Source organism: Anthonomus grandis, chromosome 7, assembly GCF_022605725.1.
Source record: "Anthonomus grandis grandis chromosome 7, icAntGran1.3, whole genome shotgun sequence".
NCBI classification, from domain to species: Eukaryota; Metazoa; Arthropoda; class Insecta; order Coleoptera; family Curculionidae; genus Anthonomus; species Anthonomus grandis.
In genome coordinates, this window is record NC_065552.1 from 23,721,373 (window position 1) to 23,745,928 (window position 24,556).

Below are 24,556 nucleotides of genomic sequence, written 5' to 3' on the forward strand. Positions count from 1 at the left end.
AAAAGAGTTAGGATTTTTTCAGAAATGAAGAGGGGTTTGCAAGAATCTCTTAACTTAGCAGAACACAGGTATCTAACTGCTTTTTTTTGAATAACAAAGATAATGTTAAGAAGCCCCTTATTGGTTAAACCCCAAAAAGGCAAGCCATACCGAATATGAGATTCAATAAGTGAAAAGTACACTGAACGTGCAACCACCCCTCCCAGCTCTTGTTTTGCCATTCTTACTGCGAAACATCCAGAAGATAATTTCCCAGCTAAACTTAGAACATTGAAAGGCCTTTCAATGTTCTAAGCAGCTAAATGTAAAATATGATCTTCAAACCGAAGGCGACCATCAATGGTAATTCCTAGGAACTTGCAGCACTCTTTATTCTGCAAGAGGGAATTTTCGTCAAACATCAGACCCTGAACATCGCACTTAAACCCCATAATAGACGTCTTTCTTACATTAAACACGAGCCTGTTGGAAGCACACCACCCTGATAAAATCTGAAGGTCTTCAAGGATACAAGTCTTAATATAGTCAGAATTTTTATGGCTCCACAAAATAAATAACCTCAACTGCTCTAATTCAAAACAAAGAAAATTAATTGTTAACAACAGCTGATCAGCTGTAACAGAAGTGGAAGACCATACAAATGGCAGCCCCCTATGTATCCTAAAATTAGATGAGCAGTAGTCTATGCACATTCTACCTTTACCATATTTCTATGGTAAGGTCGTGCATTGCAAAGTTTTTTGTGTTAAAGTTATAAACTTAGCATAGTTAGTTCTATTAAAGGGAAATGCTGGCAAATTTCCTAGTAGCAGCGCCATAAATAAAAAATTAATAAATATGCCTGTCAATATAGTTAATAAATAGGCGATTTCGGCAACTTTACTTGGTTTTTATTTTGGTTCCCCGTTTTGTTTCTGAAACTTCATAGTGGTTACGACACACCAAAGTTTTCCGAAATTGTTTGGTAGTGGATATTGGTGAAAGTGACAGCTGATAGAAGATTGTCTTGTCTTGTCTTGTTTTGTTGATGGCTTTGCTGCAAGGCAATGGCCAGCCCGATTTGGGGGAGACTCCTTCTTTGTCTGGCTCTGGACCATGCAGGAATCTCCGAAATATCTTCTTATATTACAACTTTGCTCGTTCTGTTTAGCTTGTGACTATAGCTTTGTCTTGTGTCGGCTTTATGGTTTGTGGCTATAATACGGGAGGAAAACGTTAGTATTACAACAAAAGGAATGAGGGACCACACCAAGCACTAAAACAAGCGGGATTGTAGGATACAAGAGGGGTATTGGATAGTTGAGCTTCAAAGTTTAATCTTATTGATATTTATAAATCGCATGATTATTTCTATTGATTCGTCGTCGGGGGCAGACAAAATTTGAGTTATGGATAATGGTGATATTTTCTTTTTTAATACAAAGATTCAAAACAAGTCTAGATCGGATATATTATTAATAGGGCATTCAAAAAATATGTGGTTTGGGTCATCAAACATACCGCAGTCGCAATAAGGGCTATCTTTCATTTTAATCTTATATAGATGGGCGTTAGTCAGGCAATGACCTGTGCGCATTCTAATTATTGTTGTAACGTGATTTCTATCCAAAAGATGATCTTTACATTATTTACTCCTGACATTAATGTGAAGGAAATATTGATTTTAGTTAAATGAATCTGACTGAGAGCCGGGATCAATATCCATATCAAAATTTTGATTGAATAAAACGGTTTTTATTGTTCTTTTATTGTTTTCTGACATGTTTAAAAATGCATCGATGATGCTTTTAACTTCATCTGGGTACCAAGAAGATTCATGAGAATTAAAACTATGAATTGCACTTGTAGAAGGCATTTGTGTTTTGAGACTGTTTTCTTTTCTTAATAAAAAAATTGGAGAGCTAGTTTCTTTTTGGGGTCTAGAGTTAGGGGAAATTAAATTATCATTATGTGCCTTTACATCATAACCTTTATGAATTATTCTTTTCTTTGTATTATTTTCAGAGACTACTTGTTGGTATGATCTTTTAATAGGGTCAGTTTTTGCATGTTGGGTTCGTCTTTGTGATGGTTGGATTACATTCTCTTTTAGATTGTTCTTTTCAGGACTATTTAGGTTTTTAATATTGGGGAAGTCAGAAGGATGATATACAAATTCATTACGTGTCAAATAGGTCTTTTTAACAATTTCGCTTGCATCAAAAAAGGGAATATTTTCGAATGCCATTAACTCTTTTGTGTTTTTTTGCCTAGTATATTCGGGGCAGCTTTTGTCTGTAGATTTATGGGGACCTTTACAATAAAAACATCTAGTTTCGCAAGGGGGGTGCTCCTCTAAATCAGATTTTTTTTCCTCACCACATGTGAAGCACCTTTCTTTGCCTTTATAGTTAGTGCGAGTATGACCATACCGTAAACATCTAAAGCACTGTGTTACAGGGGAGATGTATATAGAAATGGGTCTTTCCAGTCTATAGATATTTAGGGATTTGGGAAGACAAACACCTTTAAATGTAATAAGAACCGAGCCAGTGGATTCATATGTTATATCTTTGTCTTTAATTATTTTTCGGTTTAATCTTTTAACCTCTAGAATTTCTATGCCGGTATCAGGTTTAGAACATTCTAATATTTCTTTTTCGCCTATTTCTATGTCAATTTGCCTGACTAACCCTTTACAAGTCACAAAGTTAAATGGAATATAGATTTTATAGCCCTTATTTAACAGGGTTTTGTTTTTAACAAAATTATTTGCAGACAGGAAATTAATGAATTCTACAGAGATTCTGTTTAAGCCTTTATTTTTTATTTTTTTAACGTCTGTCAGATTTATGTTAAAAATGTCTCTAGCAATTTTAATATTATTAAATTTGCCTACATTAAAACCCACTTTTTCAGTGGATTCTAAATAGACAAGAAATGGGCCAGTATCATTTTTAGAATAAAAAACTGGTTCTTTTTCAAGGTTGTTTTTATTTAATGTTTGAAGCCTCTATTGAAATACTACAAACATCAACATTGCCATTATCTATACCGTCACATTCTTTTAGCATTGTTGCCATGGGCTGGGGGGGGCCGCCCCCCCCTGCTTCACTCATAATACTTTAACTTTAAGCAATGTAATTGGAAATAAGCATGCACAAAATGGAGATTTTTTAGCCAAAAAGCAAATAAAAGCAAGCTAGTATGTAGAAAGCTTTAACCACTTAGAATAAGCTCAACTTACCTTTTACACGCGCAGAAACAGAAAATAAATTAGTAGGACAAGATCGAAACACAGCCTCCAAAAATATAATGTAGCCTGTCTCGCGATCGCAAGCCGAATGCTGATAGAAGATAAAAAAGTAAATAATAAACATAACCAAACTTTTTGAATGCGTTTTATTGAGTTTACTATATTTTCTTATTTTTTTGACGCGTTCTTTCTTAACAATGTTATTTATCATTGCTGGTATAGCTAAAATGCCTAAAAGAAAAGCGGATGTGTGCCTTACTCTTAAGAGTTTTTTAAAGCCTGTTATACAGAATATTTCCTATGTGTGTGAAGCTAGCGTCCGATCGATGTCCAGCACTAATTGAGAACGCAGCATATATGTCGGCTGCCAACAACCTATATATAGTCCGCGCTCACTGTTATTTATTCAATATAATCGATAATGAATACCTAAATCGAATTATGGTGGTTCCAAACCTCTACAAACGAAATTTTTGGTAAAAAAATCAATGAATTGTTAGATTTAAAAAAATATAAACGGCTACAACTCAACAAAGAATTTGGATCAAACTTTTTTATGCAAATCTAAAATATTTCTTAAATCTGGAACGCAGCATATGTCGGTTGCCAGCAACTTATTTATAGTCCGCGCTCGCTGTCATTTATTCATTATAATGCTCGTATCTCCTAAAATTCCCAAGGGATTTTAATAATTTTTCATCTATATATTAACAATACCTGCCTTTTTTCTTAAAGAATATGAATATCGCAATATGTTATTTGTTTACGGCTTCTCTAATGAAAATTTGTGGAGTTGTTGTGTTAGGGAAGATAGATCTACAAGTACTCACCGCATTGGTGCTCAAAAGATCAAGAAATATAAAATTTGAAAATTTGAAGATGTTTGTGGTTTTCTTCCTTTTGCCCATGATATTGCTGTGAAAACAAATAGCTATCACAAAAGTAAGTATATCATTGGAAAGCATATTAAATGTAGTAGTTTTTGCTGAAAAAAAAACACGACCCTATTTACCGAATTTTAGAAAAACGACGACGAAGAAGATACCACTAATTTTGCACATTTCCCAAATGTTACATTTAACTGCTGATAACACCCGGTATAAAAAATTACTCAAAAACTTAAATATACCCACTTATAGCAAATTTAATTCTCTTTCAGATGGTATATCTAAATTTTATGTGGTGGTAAGAATAACGGAGATATTCTTGTTTATATGAAAAAAAAAGAAATTTGATAAAATCAAAAAGTGTTAAATACCAGAAGAACTAACAACTTTTCGAACAAATGTTATACGACTTTTTTGTTGTAAATGACTTGTATAATTACCTCTTAAAGTTTGGCGGTTTTTATAGTAGATACTGTATATACAGAATAAAAGGTTGGACTATTTTGATGAGCGTAAGACACCAGGTGCCATAAGACATTGCAGAGTGAAAAAGGGTATAAGATGCAGCTTTCAGGGTAAAAATGCTCGCAGAAATTCTTAAGAAAATAGATACGGGACCTTGTCAGGTTTTTATTATGGACATCTCACCTCAAACCTGGATTTACATGTATGCCCCAAAATTTAACTTTACTTAAAATTTTATTTTATTCTAACCCCCCGAAGACCTTTCAGGTAATATTCGGTTTCTTGTTCCTATGTAAAAGTAATTAATTTGCAGCAAACCAAAGCTCAGCTGTCGACTTTGCATCAGCAAAGAGAATATACTGAGACACATTTCCCATTAGAATTAAATCATTAAATTGATGAACCAGGCAGTTCTAATAGATAATTCATGATGCGAAGTTAAGTATTAACTTATTTGCTTGGCTATACATTTTTCGAAAACTTTCGATACTCTAGGTAAAATAGAAATTGGTCTATAGTTTGAAGTGTCTTCTGTTTCAGTTCTAAAAGGAAGAAACTTCTCGAGGCATTAATTTATTGGTTTTTTAAGAGGATAAATTATTTGATTTTTACAATGATTCAAACAAGGTTTGTTAAAATTAACTTCAGGTATCTCTCTCACAAGATCACCTGCCTAGTTATAAATTCTGGCAATCTCCCTCAGAAACTCTTGATCACTCAGTCACCTCATACTTCTGAGGTTTTTCATAAAACCATGATACCAATCCTGCCTGAATTTATATGTCTTTTTAGGAAGAATGGAAAAAGTGCTCCAACCAATTAAAAAACATGCTTTTTTATTATAGGCTTAAATTTAAAAAAAAAGAATTTAAAATTTCAAAAAGTCCAGGACTGTGATTCCATATTATAGAAACTATGTACCTTGATTGGTCTAATGGTCTTTTTTTCTGTAGTTTTAGAAACAGATGTTGGTATAAGCTATCTGCCTAAGATGGCCAGACAAGCCTATATCAATGACTGTTGCTCTAGCAAGGTCATTATTAAAGTTTAAAATGTTATCAAGGCGGGAGATTACTTAATTATTTGCTTAAAACTACGCCTTACCAACACGTCACAAAATTTTGTGGTATGACGATCATTACAGTTAACGTACACAGGTACACATTGTACACACAACCAGTAGTTTCCACTATTCACTCCAGTGCACATAGAAAAACATCAGTCTATAACTAAAGTTTGATACATATAAATATTATTTAACACATTAAAATTGCAACTCGAAAGTATATACACTTATTAATAGATACCTGATAGCGTTGATAGAATATTCAATCAACGCTGATAGTGTCCATACATTTTATCATATTTTTCTTTTATTCATCTAAAGAATGCAGAGTAATGAGTTGAGATACTTAGTTGAGCTCTCCCCCTAATAAATACAAGAGGTTCGAGGTATAAGTCTAAGCATTTATCTTATTATGTGTTTTTGTGCAATAAAGACTGACATTGAATTTGTTGAAGATCCTCAAAAGCGTATACAGTTAGTGATCAGAGATTAGGCAGATGCATAGTAAAATTGTTTTAGGGTATCTCGTAAACGCGCAGAAAAGTTGAACATCTTTGAGAGACGTTCTACCACATCTCACAAGCAGGGAACTTTAAAAATGCCACTAGCTTGGTTTTATTGGCATTCAGCCTCAAAGCATGATTGTGACATCACTCCTGCATCCGCCTCACCTCCTGAGAACCGCTGACAAAAAGCCCCCAGATGCCAAGATTAAGGAAGTGTCATCAGTTTATTGGAACTGTGGAAGAGGCTGCGACACCTAACACTGCCAGTTTTCTTTTTACACTATTTAAATGGTTTTTTTTAGTCAAGAACAATATCAGTTTCATGCCTTGCACAGATAATAAAAAATTGCAGTTGCAGTAAACTGCAACTTGTGGAACGATTCAATGATAGCTAAGGGATTATCTGGAATTCAGAACACTGCAGTTTATAATACCAAATTTACTGTCTAAAGATAGGAACCCATATATTTAAAAAATCCAAGGATATAACAAATAATTACTTGTTTTTGCACACTGGTGCACCGAAGGAAATTTTAAGCATTGTAGGAAAAACTCCTTCCTCAATGAAGAGATTATTTAATTTAATTAGTTTATGATGTGCCTTACTATTACTACATCATTAATTTGGGATGGTTGATCAGTAAGAATAGATTGTTTATTCATACTCAGTGACTGGTGTGTACTACAGTAAAATACCAGTTTATTTACATCCATAAAATATCTTCATAATTACAGAGGCGGATTTATAGTAAAGGGAATGTGGAGCGGCAATTTAAATATGGAAAAAGTATATATTTTGTGTTGCATTGAGAATGCTTGTTTCAACTTACATTTCAGACTGTGGAGCTGAAAGATCATGTTCTGCTTCGAAATGTGTTTAAAACTGTCATTGATCTTTCTTAGGGAAAAACAAGCTAAATGCTCTTGCGTGGTTGACAGTAGTCAGATTAGTTCCTGTAATAGATTGTGAAAAAGTTATCCGTGATTTTGCAGCTGAAAAATCAAGATATCAATAACCTGTGAATGTGAGTGTTGGAAACAAGGGGTTCTTGACTTAGCTATAATAATTTAAATAAAATAAATAAGATTCCGAGCATTATTTTTTGTTTGCAGTCCTCTTAAAATAATCAACAATATTATAAACATAAAATTATGCAATTTTTTTGTTAAATAAACAGCGGCAAGCTCCAAAATGTCTAGGGGCGGCAAAAGTTCAAATCCGCCTCTGCATATTTATTACATGGGTTATTATCATTGGGATTAAATGGCTCCATCTTATTCTTCCGAACACCTTAATTACATTAAATAAACCATTTAATTCCGAGAAGGAAATTAAAGTACGAGAGGGTCGCCGATTATAAAGAGGTGGTCCATACCCAACTAAATTTAGTAATAAAATAATTTCGAGCCCAAGAGAGAGCGTATAATAACTGATATGCAAATTTGATTAAAATTACCAGGGACCTTGTACGAAACGAGCGATTTCATCGCCATGTTTGAATTAAGTCTCGGCAACTTTCAGCGGAATTTTAATATTTGCTTTGCACTGAGTGATTCACCGTCGTATGAGATTCAAAAATAGGATATGCGGTCAGACACTTGGTAACTACTCATTCAATTTCGGTTTTTTTTTTGCATAGAAATGAATATATTACTATATAGCAACAAGCTGGCTTAAGGAAAATGGTCACAAGGGTTTATTTTTCAGAGAGTCCAAAAAAGATGAAGTCTCCAAGTAAAAAAAGAAGACGGAGCGTTTTTTAGGCGCACATTAAGAACAAATCTGCTTGAATTTTTTGAGACAAGAATAATTCAAAGCCCCTAATTAGCCTTGCCCCAAGATTGCATATCATACTGGAGATGTAATTCAAATAAAGAGAGTTCTAACTGGTTGCTTACCAAATTAGCTGTACAGCAAAGTCCTTAAAGAACTATAACAGTATATGGTATATACTATGAAACTAGATTTACGTATCTGTAAAAGAAGATTCCATTTCATTAAAAAATAATCCTGTGAGGCCACTCAATTTTACCACTTTATTCCAAATTTAAACGTAGGTGCTTGCAGTTGAATCATTAGGTTTATTCTAGCAGGAAATTAGGGATGGTATGAAACTAGTTTAATGTATATCGCAGCATGTACTAGAACGTCTTTTTAAGACATGACGTTGACATTTCGTAACTCAAAACCGTTATGTAATATGTTTGTTGGTTAGGTTTTGTGTTATTTATTTTGAACATCTAAATGTTTTTCAATAAAAGTAATTATTTTATTATAAGTGTAATAAATATAATTTTTTAAAATGCATACCATTGATGTTAATGGTAATTTTACTACTATGCTGTAGGAAATTTCTCTAAATAGCCAATATTTTTATTTGTAGGCATCCAAAAATTGCTTATTTCACCAACAACAACAGTTTCTAACCAAGAAAATACTCAAACACCAATTCCTATACAACAGTCCCAACAGTTTTCTTTTATAAACCCACAGACAGGAAGTTCGCGACCTTCAGTAAATAAAATATCTTCATTATATAATTTAATTAATTATAATTTTATTATTCGTAATATTACACATAGTGTTTTTACAAGTCAATATAAACGGTAATATATAAAATGCAATTTCGTGATTTAAAACTTAAGTATTAACTAAAATTAATAAATAAAAATTATATACGCACATATACAGTAAGATTCTAAAATATTATTATAATTCTAAACATTTATATACAGTGCGAACGTAAAGGTTGGAATAAATTCATTTAAAATTCAGGGGTATGTTCAAAAAAAAAACGCTCGGACTCGATTTTTATTTTTAACTGCGGGTTTTCTTACTATAATTTTATGTATACAGGGTGGCCCAAAAATAAATTACGGTCATCAACGTAATTTTTTTAAATGTAAACACCTATTTTTTATTTTAGATTTAGGCTCTACATCAAATTCTAAGTACATTTCATGTACCATGTCCTATACCTAAACTCGACCGTTGACGATTGAACACAATAAAAGGCTATTTTTGGAAGAGTTATTTATATCAAGCAAGAATACATAAAAATATTTTAATTAATTTATTAAGTGTTGAAAATGGCTGCCACGAACCTCTTGGCAATATCCCAGTCGATGCTGAAAATCTTGTAAAACGTTATCGATAACAGAAGGTTCTATCAATCTTATTTCTTCCGTTATTCTAATTTTTAAGTCTTCAATGTTGTTTGGCCGATTAACATAAACTTTGGACTTAAGATACCCCCACAAAAAAAAATCTAAAGGAGTCAGATCCGGCGATCTGGCCGGCCATTCAATTGCACCCCTCCGACCAATCCAACGTCCAGGGAAAACGGTATCCAGGTACTGGCGCACGGGACGAGTGTAATGGGCTGGAGCTCCATCTTGCTGATACCATAAGGAATTATCTAATATATCCGGGTCTTCTGGATCGGGGTATTAAGTGGCAAGGCATGGAACCAAGTCATTTTCTAAAAACTCTAAATACCTCTCACCATTCAAGTATCCTTTAAAGAAAAAGGGCCCTATAACCCTGTTTTCAATCACCCCCGCCCAAACATTTACTTTTTGAGGGACTTGGCACTCCATCATCCAGTGCGGATTTCCAGCAGCCCAATATCGGCAGTTTTGCCGGTTTACACTACCATGAAGACAAAACGTTGCCTCATCAGAAAATACAATTTTTTTTGGAAAATTGTGGATTAGCATGGCACAAGTCCATAAGTCTCTCACAAAATTCTAAACGCCTATCTGGGTCATCTTCATTTAGTTCATGAACCAATTGAACTTTGTAAGGGTGCCATTTATTTATACCTAAATACTTAACGACGGATGTCTGGGATATCTGATTTTCTAACGCAATATTACGAGTCGTTTTATGGCAATCTTCTTCAACTGCCAGCAAAACATTTAGTTGCTTCTCTTCTGATATACTTGACCGACCTTTCGTATAATTATCCCTGACATGACCCAAATCCCGATATTTCTGTTCTATTTTACTGACAGTACTTTGAGATATACGTGGCCTATCAGGATACTTGGCATGATAAATTTCACAGACTTCCATCTGAGTGCGCATCCTGTTTCCATAACCAATCATCATCAAAATCTCTATTCGCTCTCGCTCACTAAGACGTACCATTTTTTGAAATTTTAATTTTATCTTTTGATAAACTTAACACAAGCAAAACTTTGCTTAGGCATCTAAATCAAACTAAATTCACTCAAAATTATTTGATGTCAACAAATTGTGACAAGTTAACAATCAAAAACACCAACCACAAATGTAAATAACCAAACAATAACTGATAGGTTGCTTGATATAAATAACTCTTCCAAAAATAGCCTTTTATTGTGTTCAATCGTCAACGGTCGAGTTTAGGTATAGGACATGGTACATGAAATGTACTTAGAATTTGATGTAGAACCTAAATCTAAAATAAAAAATAGGTGTTTACATTTAAAAAAATTACGTTGATGACCGTAACTTATTTTTGGGACACCCTGTATACATAAAATTATAGTAAGAAAACCCGCAGTTAAAAATAAAAATCGACATGTCCGAGCGTTTTTTTTTAACATACCCCTGAATTTTAAATGAATTTAATCCAACCTTTACGTTCGCACTGTATAATTAAAATCTACAGACACTCAATTTAAAAATACTTATAATAGACACACAATATTTATAAAACAGTTAAATTAGGTCATTAAAATTGTTATTTGGGTACTCTCTAAATGAATAAAAAGACTTTTTTTAATAAATAGTTTTTAATTTTTTAAATAAAAGCTTGTTTATTAAGTTCCCTAACCTGCAATGGTAACACATTATAGAAACAAATCCCATGATAAACAGTTCCTCTGTGGGTTCTCCCAAGCCTGCAAAATTCTGGCAAAATAGTCAGATTGTTTCGAGTTGAATACTGATGTATATTACTGTGTGTTAAATATGATGGTAGATTATTTTTTATAAAAGTCAAACATTGCAAGATGAATACACATGGAAAAGTGAGGATGCCAAGTTCAGAATAACAGTGTCAACAACAGTCACGGTGCCCCAAACCAGTCATAGTCCTTATGCACCTGCGCTGTAAACCAGATATCTTCTCCCCGTGAGTAGAGTGACCCCAGTTCAGCACAGCATATGATATAACGGAGCTAGAGTAACCATGATAAGCCAACAACAAAACTTCCCTTGATATAGAGCTGGATAGATTTCTTATTAGAAAGGTTATTTTTGATAACTTAGATGCCAGCTGGATAATGTGGTTTTCCCAAGTGAGACCAGAGTCAAGAAGTACACCCAAGAACTTTACAGATTCATCCTGTGGCAGATCTATTTGAGAGTTTCGAAGTGAAAAATTTAGATGCTGTGTTTTTGAAGCATTAAGGTTTAGTTTGTTTGCTACCAACCATTCCCTCATTTTACTTTCTATTTCCTCTGTACTGGCGATTTTCTGTTTTACCGGGTGATGATGCTGGAGTAGAGTAGTGTCATCAGCAAACAGCATCAACTTATACTCATGTGCCCGGTCTGTAAAATAAGGCATAAGTATAAAGCATAAGGCAAAAATAAGTCATTTACATAAATAAGGAATAAGAGTGGGACTAGAACGGATCCTTGTGGTATTCTATGATGTAATGGCTGTTTATCAGATACACTAGCATTGTATGACACATATTGGAGTCGGCTATACAGGTATGACCTGACAAAGGCAATGCTCTCTGAATGAAAGTTGTAGTAACAGAGCTTGCTTAATAAAATTTCATAAGATACACAGTACTATAAAATACACAGAAAGGCCTTTGTCAGATAAAAGAATGAAGCATAGGTGTCGAAACCCATTTCCAGACCCCTTGATGAAAAATCCACCAAACTCTCAATAGCCAATGCAGTTGACCTGTTACTCCTGAAACCAAACTGACCCTGCATAAGGAGATTGTTATTTTCAAAATGTTGGTACATTTGATCCGTCATGAGTGATTCCAGAATCTTTGAGAAAATTGGCAACAGTGATATTGGGCGATAGTTTGACACATCATCGAGTGAATCTTTGCTTTTATATATTGGTCACCTTATAGGATGTAGGAAAAATGTTTTCTTTTATGCAGGCATTTAAGAGATTTGTTAATGGATAAATGATAATATTTTTAATTGTTTTAATGAGTTTAACGTTAAGATCAAAACAAGGTCTTTGCTCTTTTTATTTTTAAGAGAGTTTATTTTATCTCTAACCACATTGAAAGTCACCTCATGAAATTTAAAAGAGTCAGTGGTGAATCTACCAGGAGTTTAAAATGTGGAAAAATTGTTTGTGGGTGTAGGTAATTCTGAGACTATACTTTCTGCAATGTTAACAAAAAAGGTATTGAAAGTTTGAGCAGTTTGATTTTTTTGAAGAAATAGATTTTTTGAACTAATTAAACTCCACATTGCTGCCTGCTTATTTTCCGAGCTCTTAATAAAGTTGTCATTTGCAGCTTTTTTGGCTCTGCTCAGCTCTCCCCGATAGGACTTTTTATACTGAGTTAACTCTTGCTTAGAAACCATAGTAGGGAGCTGCAAATGAATACTATGTAGTGCTCGTAACCTTTCCCTCATATGTTCCTAAGATGTTCACTAAACCATGAAGGTTTGTTTTCTTTAGGGCCCGATTTAAAGATTTTAGATTTAATAGGGAAACTTTCCTCCATAGTATTACCTATAAAACCGGTAAAGGTTTGACATCTGCTGTTTATATCTTGGTTGGTATTGAGAATGGAGTTAAAGTTAATTGATTCGACAGCATTGTAAAAATTGAACAAACCTTTGTCAGTGATTGGCCTGTAATTCACCCTAACATAAGATGACACAAATATTTTTTATGGGGTACCTATGCCAAGTTTGCTGATTCACCACCCATATTCTTTTAATGCCAAGGCTGCCTTAAAACTTGTCTAGCAACAAAATTTCTGTGGTCAGCAGCATCCCTATTATCATTAATATCTTGATTATCGTCATCTTGTCCGGCATCGTTGGGGTTAAAGGTAGTTCTATGTTTATTTCAGCTTCGGCAATTAAATTTTTTCCGACCCGAATAAAGTGCACTGTATTATCAATTTTGCTTAATTTGATATGGTACAATTGTCGCTATTTTTGCTTTAGCAAACCTAAACAATGCTCAATGACATATCGATTTGTTGATAGCTTTAAATTAAGGTTCCGCTCTACCAATTCCGCATATAGAGGAGAATTTTTAAAAACTCTGCTATCATGAACAGAGCCAGGATAACCAACAAAAATATCAATAAATCATGATCACAGACCACTTGAATCTGAAAATAATTTTAAAAGGTTGAGTGAACAAAATAGTTATTTAGGTCAAAAAATAGAATCTTCAGACTATTTCTTATTTAACTGACCTGGATGGAGTAAAAATTCTTTCTATTTAAATATGAGTCTGGATCATTCTTAGGATTATCAATCTTTATATGAGTACCATCAATAGCCCCAATGGTCCCTGGAAATTCATTTTCTCTGAAATGTTCAATAGTTGTATTTTCAAGATCAGATGGCCATTTAGTCACATTCTATTTAGGACATGTATCATCCTTTTAAGAACGTAAAAAAGGCAGCTAATTGTGATGTAAAATCTATCTCCAACATCTCTAAATGAAGAAGCTTCATGACCAGTAAACCACAAAAAAATTTGTGTTTGTTCATAGGGTGATAGCTTGCCATTTCTACCAGATTGAAAAAACTCACTTTCTTCTATGGCCAATATCTTGAGCCACTTGTCTGCTAACTCGAAAATGCTCAACAAATTCCTGGTTATTGTACAGTGGTACAGTAACTTCGAGGTAGCCTGCGTTTTTTGGTCTCCTGTGGCTTTGGAACAGAATATCTACTAGTTCATCATTATCTCGATACATTAGAATCAAATGCATAATTTGAATCCGAACTTGAAGAGTCTGATGACATTCTGGATTCTGTCAAAACCCGTAATAATTATAATTAGGATATATTTATATACCCAATATATAATGTGAAATTACACATAATTTTATTGAATTTTTTATTTACCTACCTTTGGATATTTAATAAATATAGTAGTAAAAACTCCAAAACCAGCCCTAATACTTTGAAAGCAGCAAAAATCAGATTTCAATTATCCCACAATGAAACGTGATCAAACCACAAGATCAAACTCCAAATCCGATAGACATTTCTTATTGTTTATCTAAATCGCAAACAAAAAAGAGAACAGAGAAGAAAACAGAGTTTTGACATATACCTTGCGCATGTCCCGAACCGAAATCCCTAGGAAATTCTACGGACTACTTTCAGTGCTTCGAAACCAATTTTCAAACTGAACTTTGTTGTTGCTAGAACAGCTGACAGGTAGTCAGAATCCCGGATTAGTTTTGCTAGAACGCGTACTTTGCGCAGATTCCGGACCGTTTCTGTATTAATCAACTTCTGCTAGAACAAACCTATTATTTAATGCTACAGACAGAGACGTTTGTAGCAAAAACAAATCCTAAAATAGACTGATGTGTACCACCAAGTCAAATGTCTACTATCAAATGTTACTGTCCCTGAAATGAATTGCACTGATCTTTGTGATGTACAAACACCAGTTCAGACCCATCCACACAAACTTCTTCAGGAGACCGAATCCTTGTGATGCTATAGAATAATGTGTGGTATTGTCAGCAAATAAAGAAATGTGTCCATTTGAAACAGCAACAGGAAAATCAGAATAGCTATAAGATCACCTGTTGTCTCCCATTAACGAAGATTTAAATCAGCAAAATGGTCGTGGGCTTCCTGGATTGGATTAAGGTATAATTCCCGTAACACACAAAATATTGCGTGAGTATTCTTGGAGTTCTGGAACCCAACGTATGCCCGAATAGCTGCAAGATATAAGCACAGGTGAATTGCACGTAAGTTATACGTGCATTATCGGCCCTAATAGGTGTGAAGAGGAATCTTCAATAGCTACGAATCTTGCGCAACCAGACAGATTAGATGATATATTGATTGATGTCATGAGTTGAAAATTTATCTTTAGTGATTTTTACCTGAAGTAACTGCCTCTTCTCCTTGCTTATTAGAAGCTGTTTGTAGACAACGATTATAGTACACATGTTATAAGATCTAGTTAGACTTCTTAAGGCGTAAATGGGACATAATGAATACGAGTATTAGTAAGTTAATAATGAACAGGAATGGTGAACGGAGTCAACCTTGTGCAACTCTTGGAAATGAAGATCTGGAAAGGTGTTTATTAGTGGTGTAATGTTGTTTGTATTAGTGTTGTATTATATGTGTATTATACAATTGTATTATTATTATTATTATAGTATTGTTGTATTATATGTTGTTTGTATTGTTGTTGTTGTTTATATTAGTGGTGTGTGTTTTCTGTAAGGACGAGTGGACCAGTCTGGTATCCGGAAAAGTTCATAAGTTGAATTTGCCTGGAGTTGGACATGTCAAGGTAGATGTGTTGCTCCATTTAGATATGCACCGTCGATTACTCCTTCCGGAATTTCAAACTACCCAGAAAACACAAGGTAGGGCTTGTCTAGGGTATGTCTTTCCCCGAATTTTTGCACGACCGAATGTGGTCTGTGTTTCGAATGTGATCGTGGTTCAGTCCTTTCATGCTGACTACGGTTTTAATAATCAGTAAAAAACCATATGGGTTTTGAGGCATATAGTTTTATTAAACATACATTCTTTTTATGCTCAAACTTTAACCGCAGTATTCTGTGATCGACAGAGTCGAATGCCTTTGATAGATCACAGAACACTGAGGCACATTTTTTGCTAAATCAAGAAAGAAAAATAAAATATACACCGCATAAAGTGTTAAAGAAAACACCTTTACCTCTCGTAACAGTGCTATCAAACTGCCGTCGCCGCCCTATCAATTTAGGCCCACAATTATTTATTTAAAGCCGTAACCAGACCTTAATGACAGGTTTAAGGTATAGATTTAAACGACGGATAGATAGTATCGAAGACTTTTTCTCGGAACCAGTTCTTTTGAATAAACCACCCAGATGACTGATAGTGTCTGTGTAAGTTATACGTACACAAAGAAAAGTAGATTTATATTGAAATCGAACAGATTGCGTAAAGTGGCGCTTTATGAAAAATATGTTGATGCTGTAAAAAATAAATGAATAGATGATTGAAAGGAAATTGATGGATGACGTGTATTCTGGTTAGAGAAATATCTATAGTGGAATGAAAGCAGGACATTTAATACACAAATACCAGATTAATAATCTGCAAACCTGTCTGGTACAGCAAATTCAGTGCTTATGTATTGGCGGTTCACTTCTCGGGAAAGTCCATAATTTTTATTTTGTAATTTGATATCCTTAGATCTGGAAACTTTGCTAGGACCCCTACGGGAGACATTTCTGCTAAAGTTTTTATAATAGGCCCTAAGAAAATTCTTCTAGAAGATACTGTTGGGACGATACCACCAAGAATGAAATTTACGCTACTTACCGCTCGGTGTGACGACGAAACTCTTAATTATAAAAAACGTTCCGTAAACAAAACTAGTTGCCTGAGTCGTATCGTAGCGGCTCGACCATAATTCAAACCCAGAGATCTTTTATCTCCGTTCCTGCCACGTCATTCGCGCCTAAGTAGTCGTATATTTCTGTCTGACCACCTAACGGGCTACTTCAAACGTCCAAGGAACGATCAATATATATTTTGCTATTTATTTTAATATGTTACTGAAGTATTTTGACCATATCTGCGTAGATACGAAAGTGGATCAAATATTAATCCGAATTTTAGGCACTTACAGTGTACTGGGAAAAGCGCTTGGTGAGTAAAGACAGCAAAAGCTGTTCACAGAAGGAAAATAGGGGGTATTCCAAAGCACCTAGATAATAAAAAGATAAAAGACATCATATTACATTTATCTTCATTTTTGCTTGCTGTTTGAGTTTTCCAGATACCGTGTTTTGATGATTTCTAAATTGTTTCTTATATACAACTGCAAATAAAAATCCACAAATTACAGACTGAAATTTGAAATTATTGGTTTAAACCATATTTACCGAAACTCGCCTCGCTATGTTTCCAGAGATGGTTGCAAACATGTGTACAAAATATATATAAACGATGGACATGCAATTCTTTGCATGTAACTGAATTTCAAACAAAAATATCCATTTATTTTTCTATTCGGTCGTCGCTCACTTTAATAGGAAAACTGTCTACTGTGCGACAGATATTGAGTTGATTTAGAGTCCACACAATTACTCTATAGACCTTTAGTTAAAAAGCCGTACATACGTATAAATATTATCCTAAAAGTATTAGCGAAGAGATGCTACATTTATTTTATCTCAAGCTTCAAACCTACGAGCAGCGATCAGTATAAATTATGTAATGATTAGGGTCCTCCTCTCAGGTAAGTCTGAGATCGTTCTTCTGTGCCGAGAAAGCAACTAGGCTTCCTTCGCTTTCGTTCGACTTGACAGAGTAGTTCCTTAGCTTGTCGGCATCTTCTCTCAGTCTGATGTAAGATTCTGCAGCGACTAGTGGGAGTTTCCCTCCACTATTGTGCCTAGGAACTCAACTTAACCGAACTGCCTTCCTGTCACCCAACTTGTTTAGAGCATCTTGAACCTGTTTGGAACTCTAAATGCCTCAGAAGCTTGTCCATGACTAGACATCAGAGTATTGGTGACGGGCAGCTCATTTGCGGGTAACAACTACTCACTCTGATCTCTATTTGGTGAGCTCTTTCACCAAATCACCTGGGAAGCGGGGGTTACTAACCTGTAGGGCCTCAAAATGACATTCAACGTCAAAGAAAAGCGCTAGTGCGACTTATTTATTGTTGATGAGACGTTTTGCATTTACAACTATTTATTATTAAGCTTGGTTGGAGAAGCATCTTGACCATATGCCAATTTGATCGTCGAATACATTTTATAGGAACCAATTTTCTTTAAAAGTTGATAACGAAGGTTTATAGAGATTGAACGTTTATAGTTTGGATATCATTAATTCACAACTACCAGCAGATCCTACGATGACAATAAGAAATACACAGAAATTCAGCACGAAAAAACCCTCGCAAAGATTAAAGAAAGTAATGCGTTTTCTTAAAGTAAAAGAAAATATATTGAAAGGATAGCTTTCCTTTTAAGATTTCAGAAATCCCAATTTGATTGAATCCACTCGCCTTCGCTCTTTAAGGTGGCTTCGCTACAAGCTGAATGCGTAATTTTTCTCCCCCAGGCCTCTCTGAACCCGCTATATGGCTTAGACGTGCGTTTTCTTAACCCGTAAATGAATTCGTCTTTTTATAAAGGCTTGTAATTGAAAATTGTAAGTGGAGCCTTTATATTATTATTAGGGGTTTTTCTTTAATAGTTCTCGAGTTGGGAAAGTGTCCCACTTTTGATTTAATACTGGATTGAACTTCTCTTACTTTTTTCTTTAGTTTCTATATAAACGATACAGAATCCCGCTTTGGGTTCAGCAATTATAACGTATTTGCTGATGAGGTACCGATGATGCTAATAATTGAAATATAAACTGACGACCCTAAAAGTGATCTTTTTTGTGAGAAGACCATTTCTTCTCACAAAAAAGGTCACAGAACAATACTTCAATCTATCACATGAAATCAATACTTTCTCTAGTTGATCTTGACATAATTCTCGACACTACTCTATATTGAATATTTTAGAGCATTGAGAATGTTAGAATTCCTTAAACGAAGTACTTATAAGAAACTCCATAAACACTCTCACGATTCAATATAGCACCCCAATTTCTAAATAGATAACTCGGGATCGATCGTGCAATCTCGACACTTTTCTCTTTACCTGCGTTATTAACCCGTTAACCTGATGATACTGCACGTCTTTTTTCTGGAAGAACTTGGGAAGAGGCTTCTTCTCATATCATCAGAGAGCAGGGATGGGTCTCAGTGGCGCGCATGGCTGAATGATAATTTGACCTTAATTTGTCAAAAACATTTTTTATTACATTTTCACCTACATTATCTGACCAGCCAAGTGGGAACCACTATCAATTTCATTCATATGTGATTGTAAAAAGATCATTAGAACAGATAAAATTAAGTGTCTAGGCGTATTGGATAAACATCTAAAATTGCATGCACATATCATTTATAGAAATAAAATTCGCAACATATTTTATTAAGTTCTACCTATTACGTGAAATCCTTAACATCAAAATGTTGATTATTTTGTATACCTCATTGGTAGAGTTGATGCTTAGTTAGCTATTGGTGGGTGGTGTAGTCTGCACAATTCTAACCTAAGACCTGAATTTGTCAGAACTCTGTATTTGTCAACTTACTAATAAGTTAATTTTAAAAACATGGTCAAAAAAAATTTTAGGAACCAATTCAAGTTTCTAAGGAGTCTAGGAAAAAATTAATTAATAATTAAATATTGTTATACAGGGTGGTGCGTCGCCGAGCGGGGAACATAGGAGATTAAAGAAAGTAAGTAAGTTTTAACGGGGTCAATTACTGGCTTTCCTGTACATTTTACAGAAAAAATGTAAGATAACTTTTTTAAGAGACCAATCTGGCAAACCCTCGTACAAAGTTTCAAAAAGTTTTAATAAGCGAATCCTGAATTATTCAATTAAATGTAATTGCAAAATTACCAAATTTTCGGTTTAGGTAAAACCAGTATAACCAGGTAAAACCTTTGTCAAATCTGACGTACAGCCGAATACAAGAAATTTTTTTTTCGTTTTATCAATCTCACAACCATGCATTCAAAGTAAGACACGTTAAACATTACTTTTTTATCTAAACTTTTATTTAATATAACGATGAAGTTAAACCAATAACAATTATTATGGATTATTAAAAAAATAATTTTATCATACTTAGAATTTAATTAAACTGTCACTGATTTATTGGCAGTTATTATTTTCCTCACGTCAGTGACAATATTCATTTTACTGGTGCCCGTTTGGTTTAACCTGAACCGAAAATTTGCTAATTTTGCAATTACATTTAATTGAATAATTCAAGATTCGCTTATTAAAATTTTTTGAAACTTTGCACAAAGGTTTGCCAGATTGGTCTCCTCAAAAAGTTATTTTACGTTTTTTCTATAAAATGTACAGGGAAGCCTATAATTGACCCCCTTAAAATTTACATGGGTTTTCTTATGTTCCACTCGGCGACGCACCACCCGGTATATGCAAAATATACTAACTTACATTATTCGAGGGACCATCTTTCCGCTCTTGAAACTGCCACACAGTCTGTCAAACATCCTATATATAGAGAGTATTGAAAGGATATCATGTCTTTTGAAGACTTACTATCATCAAAATTTCTGAGACCTTACTCCAAAAATAAAGTCTTTCTCTGATCGAGATGTAACATTAAGAATTTAATAACTCACTAACATTATCTTTAATTTGGCCTTCAGATACATTTGTTATAGACCATTACTGTCTTTTCTTTATTAAATCTCTTTTATTTGCACCTGGTCAAAAAGCCTTTAGGATGAGATATTCCAACAGAAGTATTATCTGCAAAATTTACTGTCAGTCCGAAAAAAGACACGGCATTTATATTTATAAAATCTTGTTGTAAAAAGTGGTGCAAGCATTGGACCTTGTGGTAATTTCATGAAGATTTGACACATATCCGTTGACTTCTTAAATACTTTTTAGAAGATAAGCCGGAATAGTGAAATATCTTGGTGAGATTTGCATCGTACAAGGTGCGCGACACGGTATTAAAGAGCAGAAAAAATCTTAAAAATACGGGATTGCAAATAAAAGAAGACCTAACAAAATTTCGACTTGGGTTACTTCAAACGGCTGTCGAGCGATTTTCAAAAAACAATGCATGGGTATTAAACGGAAATGTTTTCGTAAAAAAAAGTGATGTGGTGCACCGTGTTAATAACAAACTGGACTTGGATACACTATAATCCAACTCTTATTAATAAAACTGTGGCTAGTGAGCTTTAACGAGATATAATGAGGCTCAAACTTGATACTAGGTATTGGATTTACTTAACAAAAATAAATAAAGGTAAATCTGCATTGTTACTATTTTTTAGTTTGTTCTGGGGTACTTATCTATTTACCTATGCGTTTATTTTATTATTTTTCCTGAAAAAATCCTTATTGCTTTAATATACATATATATTAATTTGATTAAGACTTTATTAATGAGAGTATGTATACCCTAGAAATTTTAAATTATTAATTTGGACTGTGTTATACATGTTTGTACATTATGGTGTTGGTACTTATGCAAACTTTAAATATATTACATTGGGCGGTTGTCAACAAAATCACATACATACTTACATAATATGCTGAGTTTTTTGTTTTACTTATTTCAATTAATTCTAAATGTTTACAAATCATGTTTTTTTTGTTTGTGGAGTTATTTTGGGAATTTTTTCAAAAATAGTTTTTTTGTTATTTTTTTCTCTAGGGGTATGGAGCGCGCAAAATTGGGGCTAACTACGCATAATAGGGAGTCAGGGAAAATGTGGTGGTATGTTTGGGAATATGGCTGATCACTTGTCTTCTCAACATCGAGAAAATGTATATAATTATGTGTCAAATGATAACTATCTTACAGACTTGCAGGGTTTTTTGGTGGGTCATTTTAATGTGAGATCGATAAATACACGATTTGACGAGTCCAAAAATTATATGTCAGAATATAAATTTGATATACTGCGTTTAACTGAAACATGGTTAAATCCAGGTATACCTAATAACTTGTATAATATTCCTGGATATAGATTTGTCAGGCAAGATAGGGCTCAAAGGGGAGGCGGGGTAGCACTGTATATTAATAAAAACATAAGTTTTGCGCTAGTTGATCTAAATCAAAATTTATTTGAATATATAGCTATAAAATTTATAATTAAAAACAAAAATTATATTTTTATCAATATTTATAAAGCACCCACAGTGAGCAATTCTTTATTTCTTGATCAATTTGAGGATATGTTAGGTAACTTATCTGTCAACTATGACAATATTATTATAGTGGGCGACTTTAATATAAACCTCTTAAGTAACTCTACCTACCCCAACAAGCTTAGGCAGTTATTACAAATATTTCAATATACTCAGCACATTCAGGAACCTACTAGATTTGACTTTACACATCAGACACATAGCCTCATTGATTTTATAATCACAGGTCAAAATATTAATTGTACAAAATCTGGATCCCTGGCTATTTGTCAAAGTATTACGGATCACAATTTAATATATTCTCTTCTCAAAATATCAAAAAATCATAATAAGTTTAAAACTATTACTTTTAGAGATTACAATAGCATTAACATTGACACATTTATAAACCAAGGGAAGTTAATATCTTGGGATCGATTGTATAGGGCTAACGATGTAAATGAAAAAGTTTCCATTTTAAATTCCACTTTAATACAAATAACAAATGAACATGCTTCCTTAAAAACTAAAAAAATTCTTGAAAAGTGTTACTTACCCTGGATAACAGATAATGTTGAAAAGTTAATAAAATTAAGAGATAATGCCCACAGAAAATTTTTAAGAACAAAATTAGATCAACATTTACAGTATTACAGACAGCTTCGAAACTTCACAAAACATGCAATTGCTAGGGAAAAAATTTAATTTTTTAATACTTTTGCGAAGAGTAATGGAAGGGCTTTTTGGAGTACAGCAAAAAAACTTCATCTTACATCTAAAAATAATCAAATAGACATTCCGGAAACTCTTAATAACGCCACTCATATACATGATTTTTTTTAGAAACAGATAATGAGCCTAATACAGTACCAAATCATCTCATTGACTTTTATAAGAACACCAAACTAATTACTCATATTAATTTAAAATTCAAATTAATTACCCATGAAAATTTGTTTAAAATTATTTCTAAAATAAAATCTAATACTGTTGGCGAGGACCTTTTATTAATAAGGGATATAAAATTGTGTCTACCCTTTTGTGCGAATGCTATTGTAAATGTTATTAATTCTTGCATATTAACTTCAACTTATCCAACAATCTGGAAAACTGCAAAAATTTTACCACTACCTAAAACTAACGATCCAAAAACCCTTAAAGATATAAGACCAATTAGTACACTTTCTGCTATGTCAAAAATATTTGAAAAGCATATCTACTCACAAATTGAGTCATTCATAGAACAGCAAAATATAGTCCCAACCTGCCAATCTGGTTTTAGAAAGAATTTTAGCACAACATCAGCACTAACTAATATCCTCAATGATATAAGAGAAAATCAAGAACAAACAAATAGTACTTGCATGACACTTTTAGATTTTAGTAAAGCTTTCGACACGGTGCATCTTTATGTAGCAGATATGTACAGGAGTGTTAAATTTTGTAAATTCAATCAATTTGCCGACGACACCCAACTTACTATACCTGTAGTGAAGAGTAATGTGATAGAAGCTAAAGAAAAACTTACTAATGACTTAGACCAATTATTCTTATATTCGAAGAACCATAATTTAAAATTAAACGCAAATAAATCTAAAATTCTTATAATAAACAAAGATAAACAACTTCGTGAACAAATTGAACAAATATTTCAGGTACATTTAAATAATAATACTATACCAGTCCTTCAAAATGCAAAAAATTTGGGGGTTATTTTTGACACAGACCTATCTTTTCAGCAACACATAAATAGTAAACTTTCCACTGCATATTTAAGACTTAAAAATATTAATTATAATGAAAAGTATCTACCTCAAAAACAAAAATATTTTTTATGTAATTATCTGGTTCTGTCCCTGTTTGACTATTGTGATGTTGTCTATGGTGACTCGCTATCATTGGTAACTAAAAGATCCATTCAAAAGATGCAAAACTGGTGTATGAGGTTATCATATAATATATCTTATAGAGAGCATATAACGCCCTATCTAAATGAATTTAAAATTTTAAATATGGCCAACAGACGAAAACAATATTTTTACTGTCTCATACACAGAGTAATAAATACTAGAAAACCCCCCTACCTTTTAGAAAAATTTAAACCGCTTCCAAGAACTACTTTAGGGCTACAGCGTACCGCCAATGACCAAATCTATATTGTACCCCACCATAGAACTTCATGCTATGAAAAAAGTTTTGCATACACTGCTGTTAAAATGTGGAATAGCTTGACACAAGTCCTTAAGAATTCAAAATTTTTGTTTTTTAAAAATTCAATAAATAAGATCCTATTGGAAGAACAGGCTAGGTTATAAGTTTTAAAAGTCACATAAATAAATTTAAGTACTTAAATAAGATCAATATTATAATAACTTCGATTGAGATTTTTTATTTTTTATTTGATTTTTTATTTTTTTATTTCATATT

General features: G+C 33.4%; 1 protein-coding gene and 1 long non-coding RNA gene across 3 annotated transcripts in view; one reads left to right on the forward strand and one right to left on the reverse strand.

The window, feature by feature from the left end:
- LOC126738283 (calsyntenin-1) overlaps positions 1–24,556 on the forward strand; it is a 380,536-nt gene that overhangs the window by 18,747 nt on the left and 337,233 nt on the right. The gene's annotated exons all lie outside the window — the stretch shown is intronic.
- Positions 995–3,557, reverse strand: LOC126738288 (uncharacterized). The gene is made up of 2 exons (XR_007661280.1): positions 3,227–3,557; positions 995–1,194 (listed from the first exon to the last, which is right to left on the reverse strand). It is a non-coding gene; the product is annotated as an uncharacterized LOC126738288 (long non-coding RNA).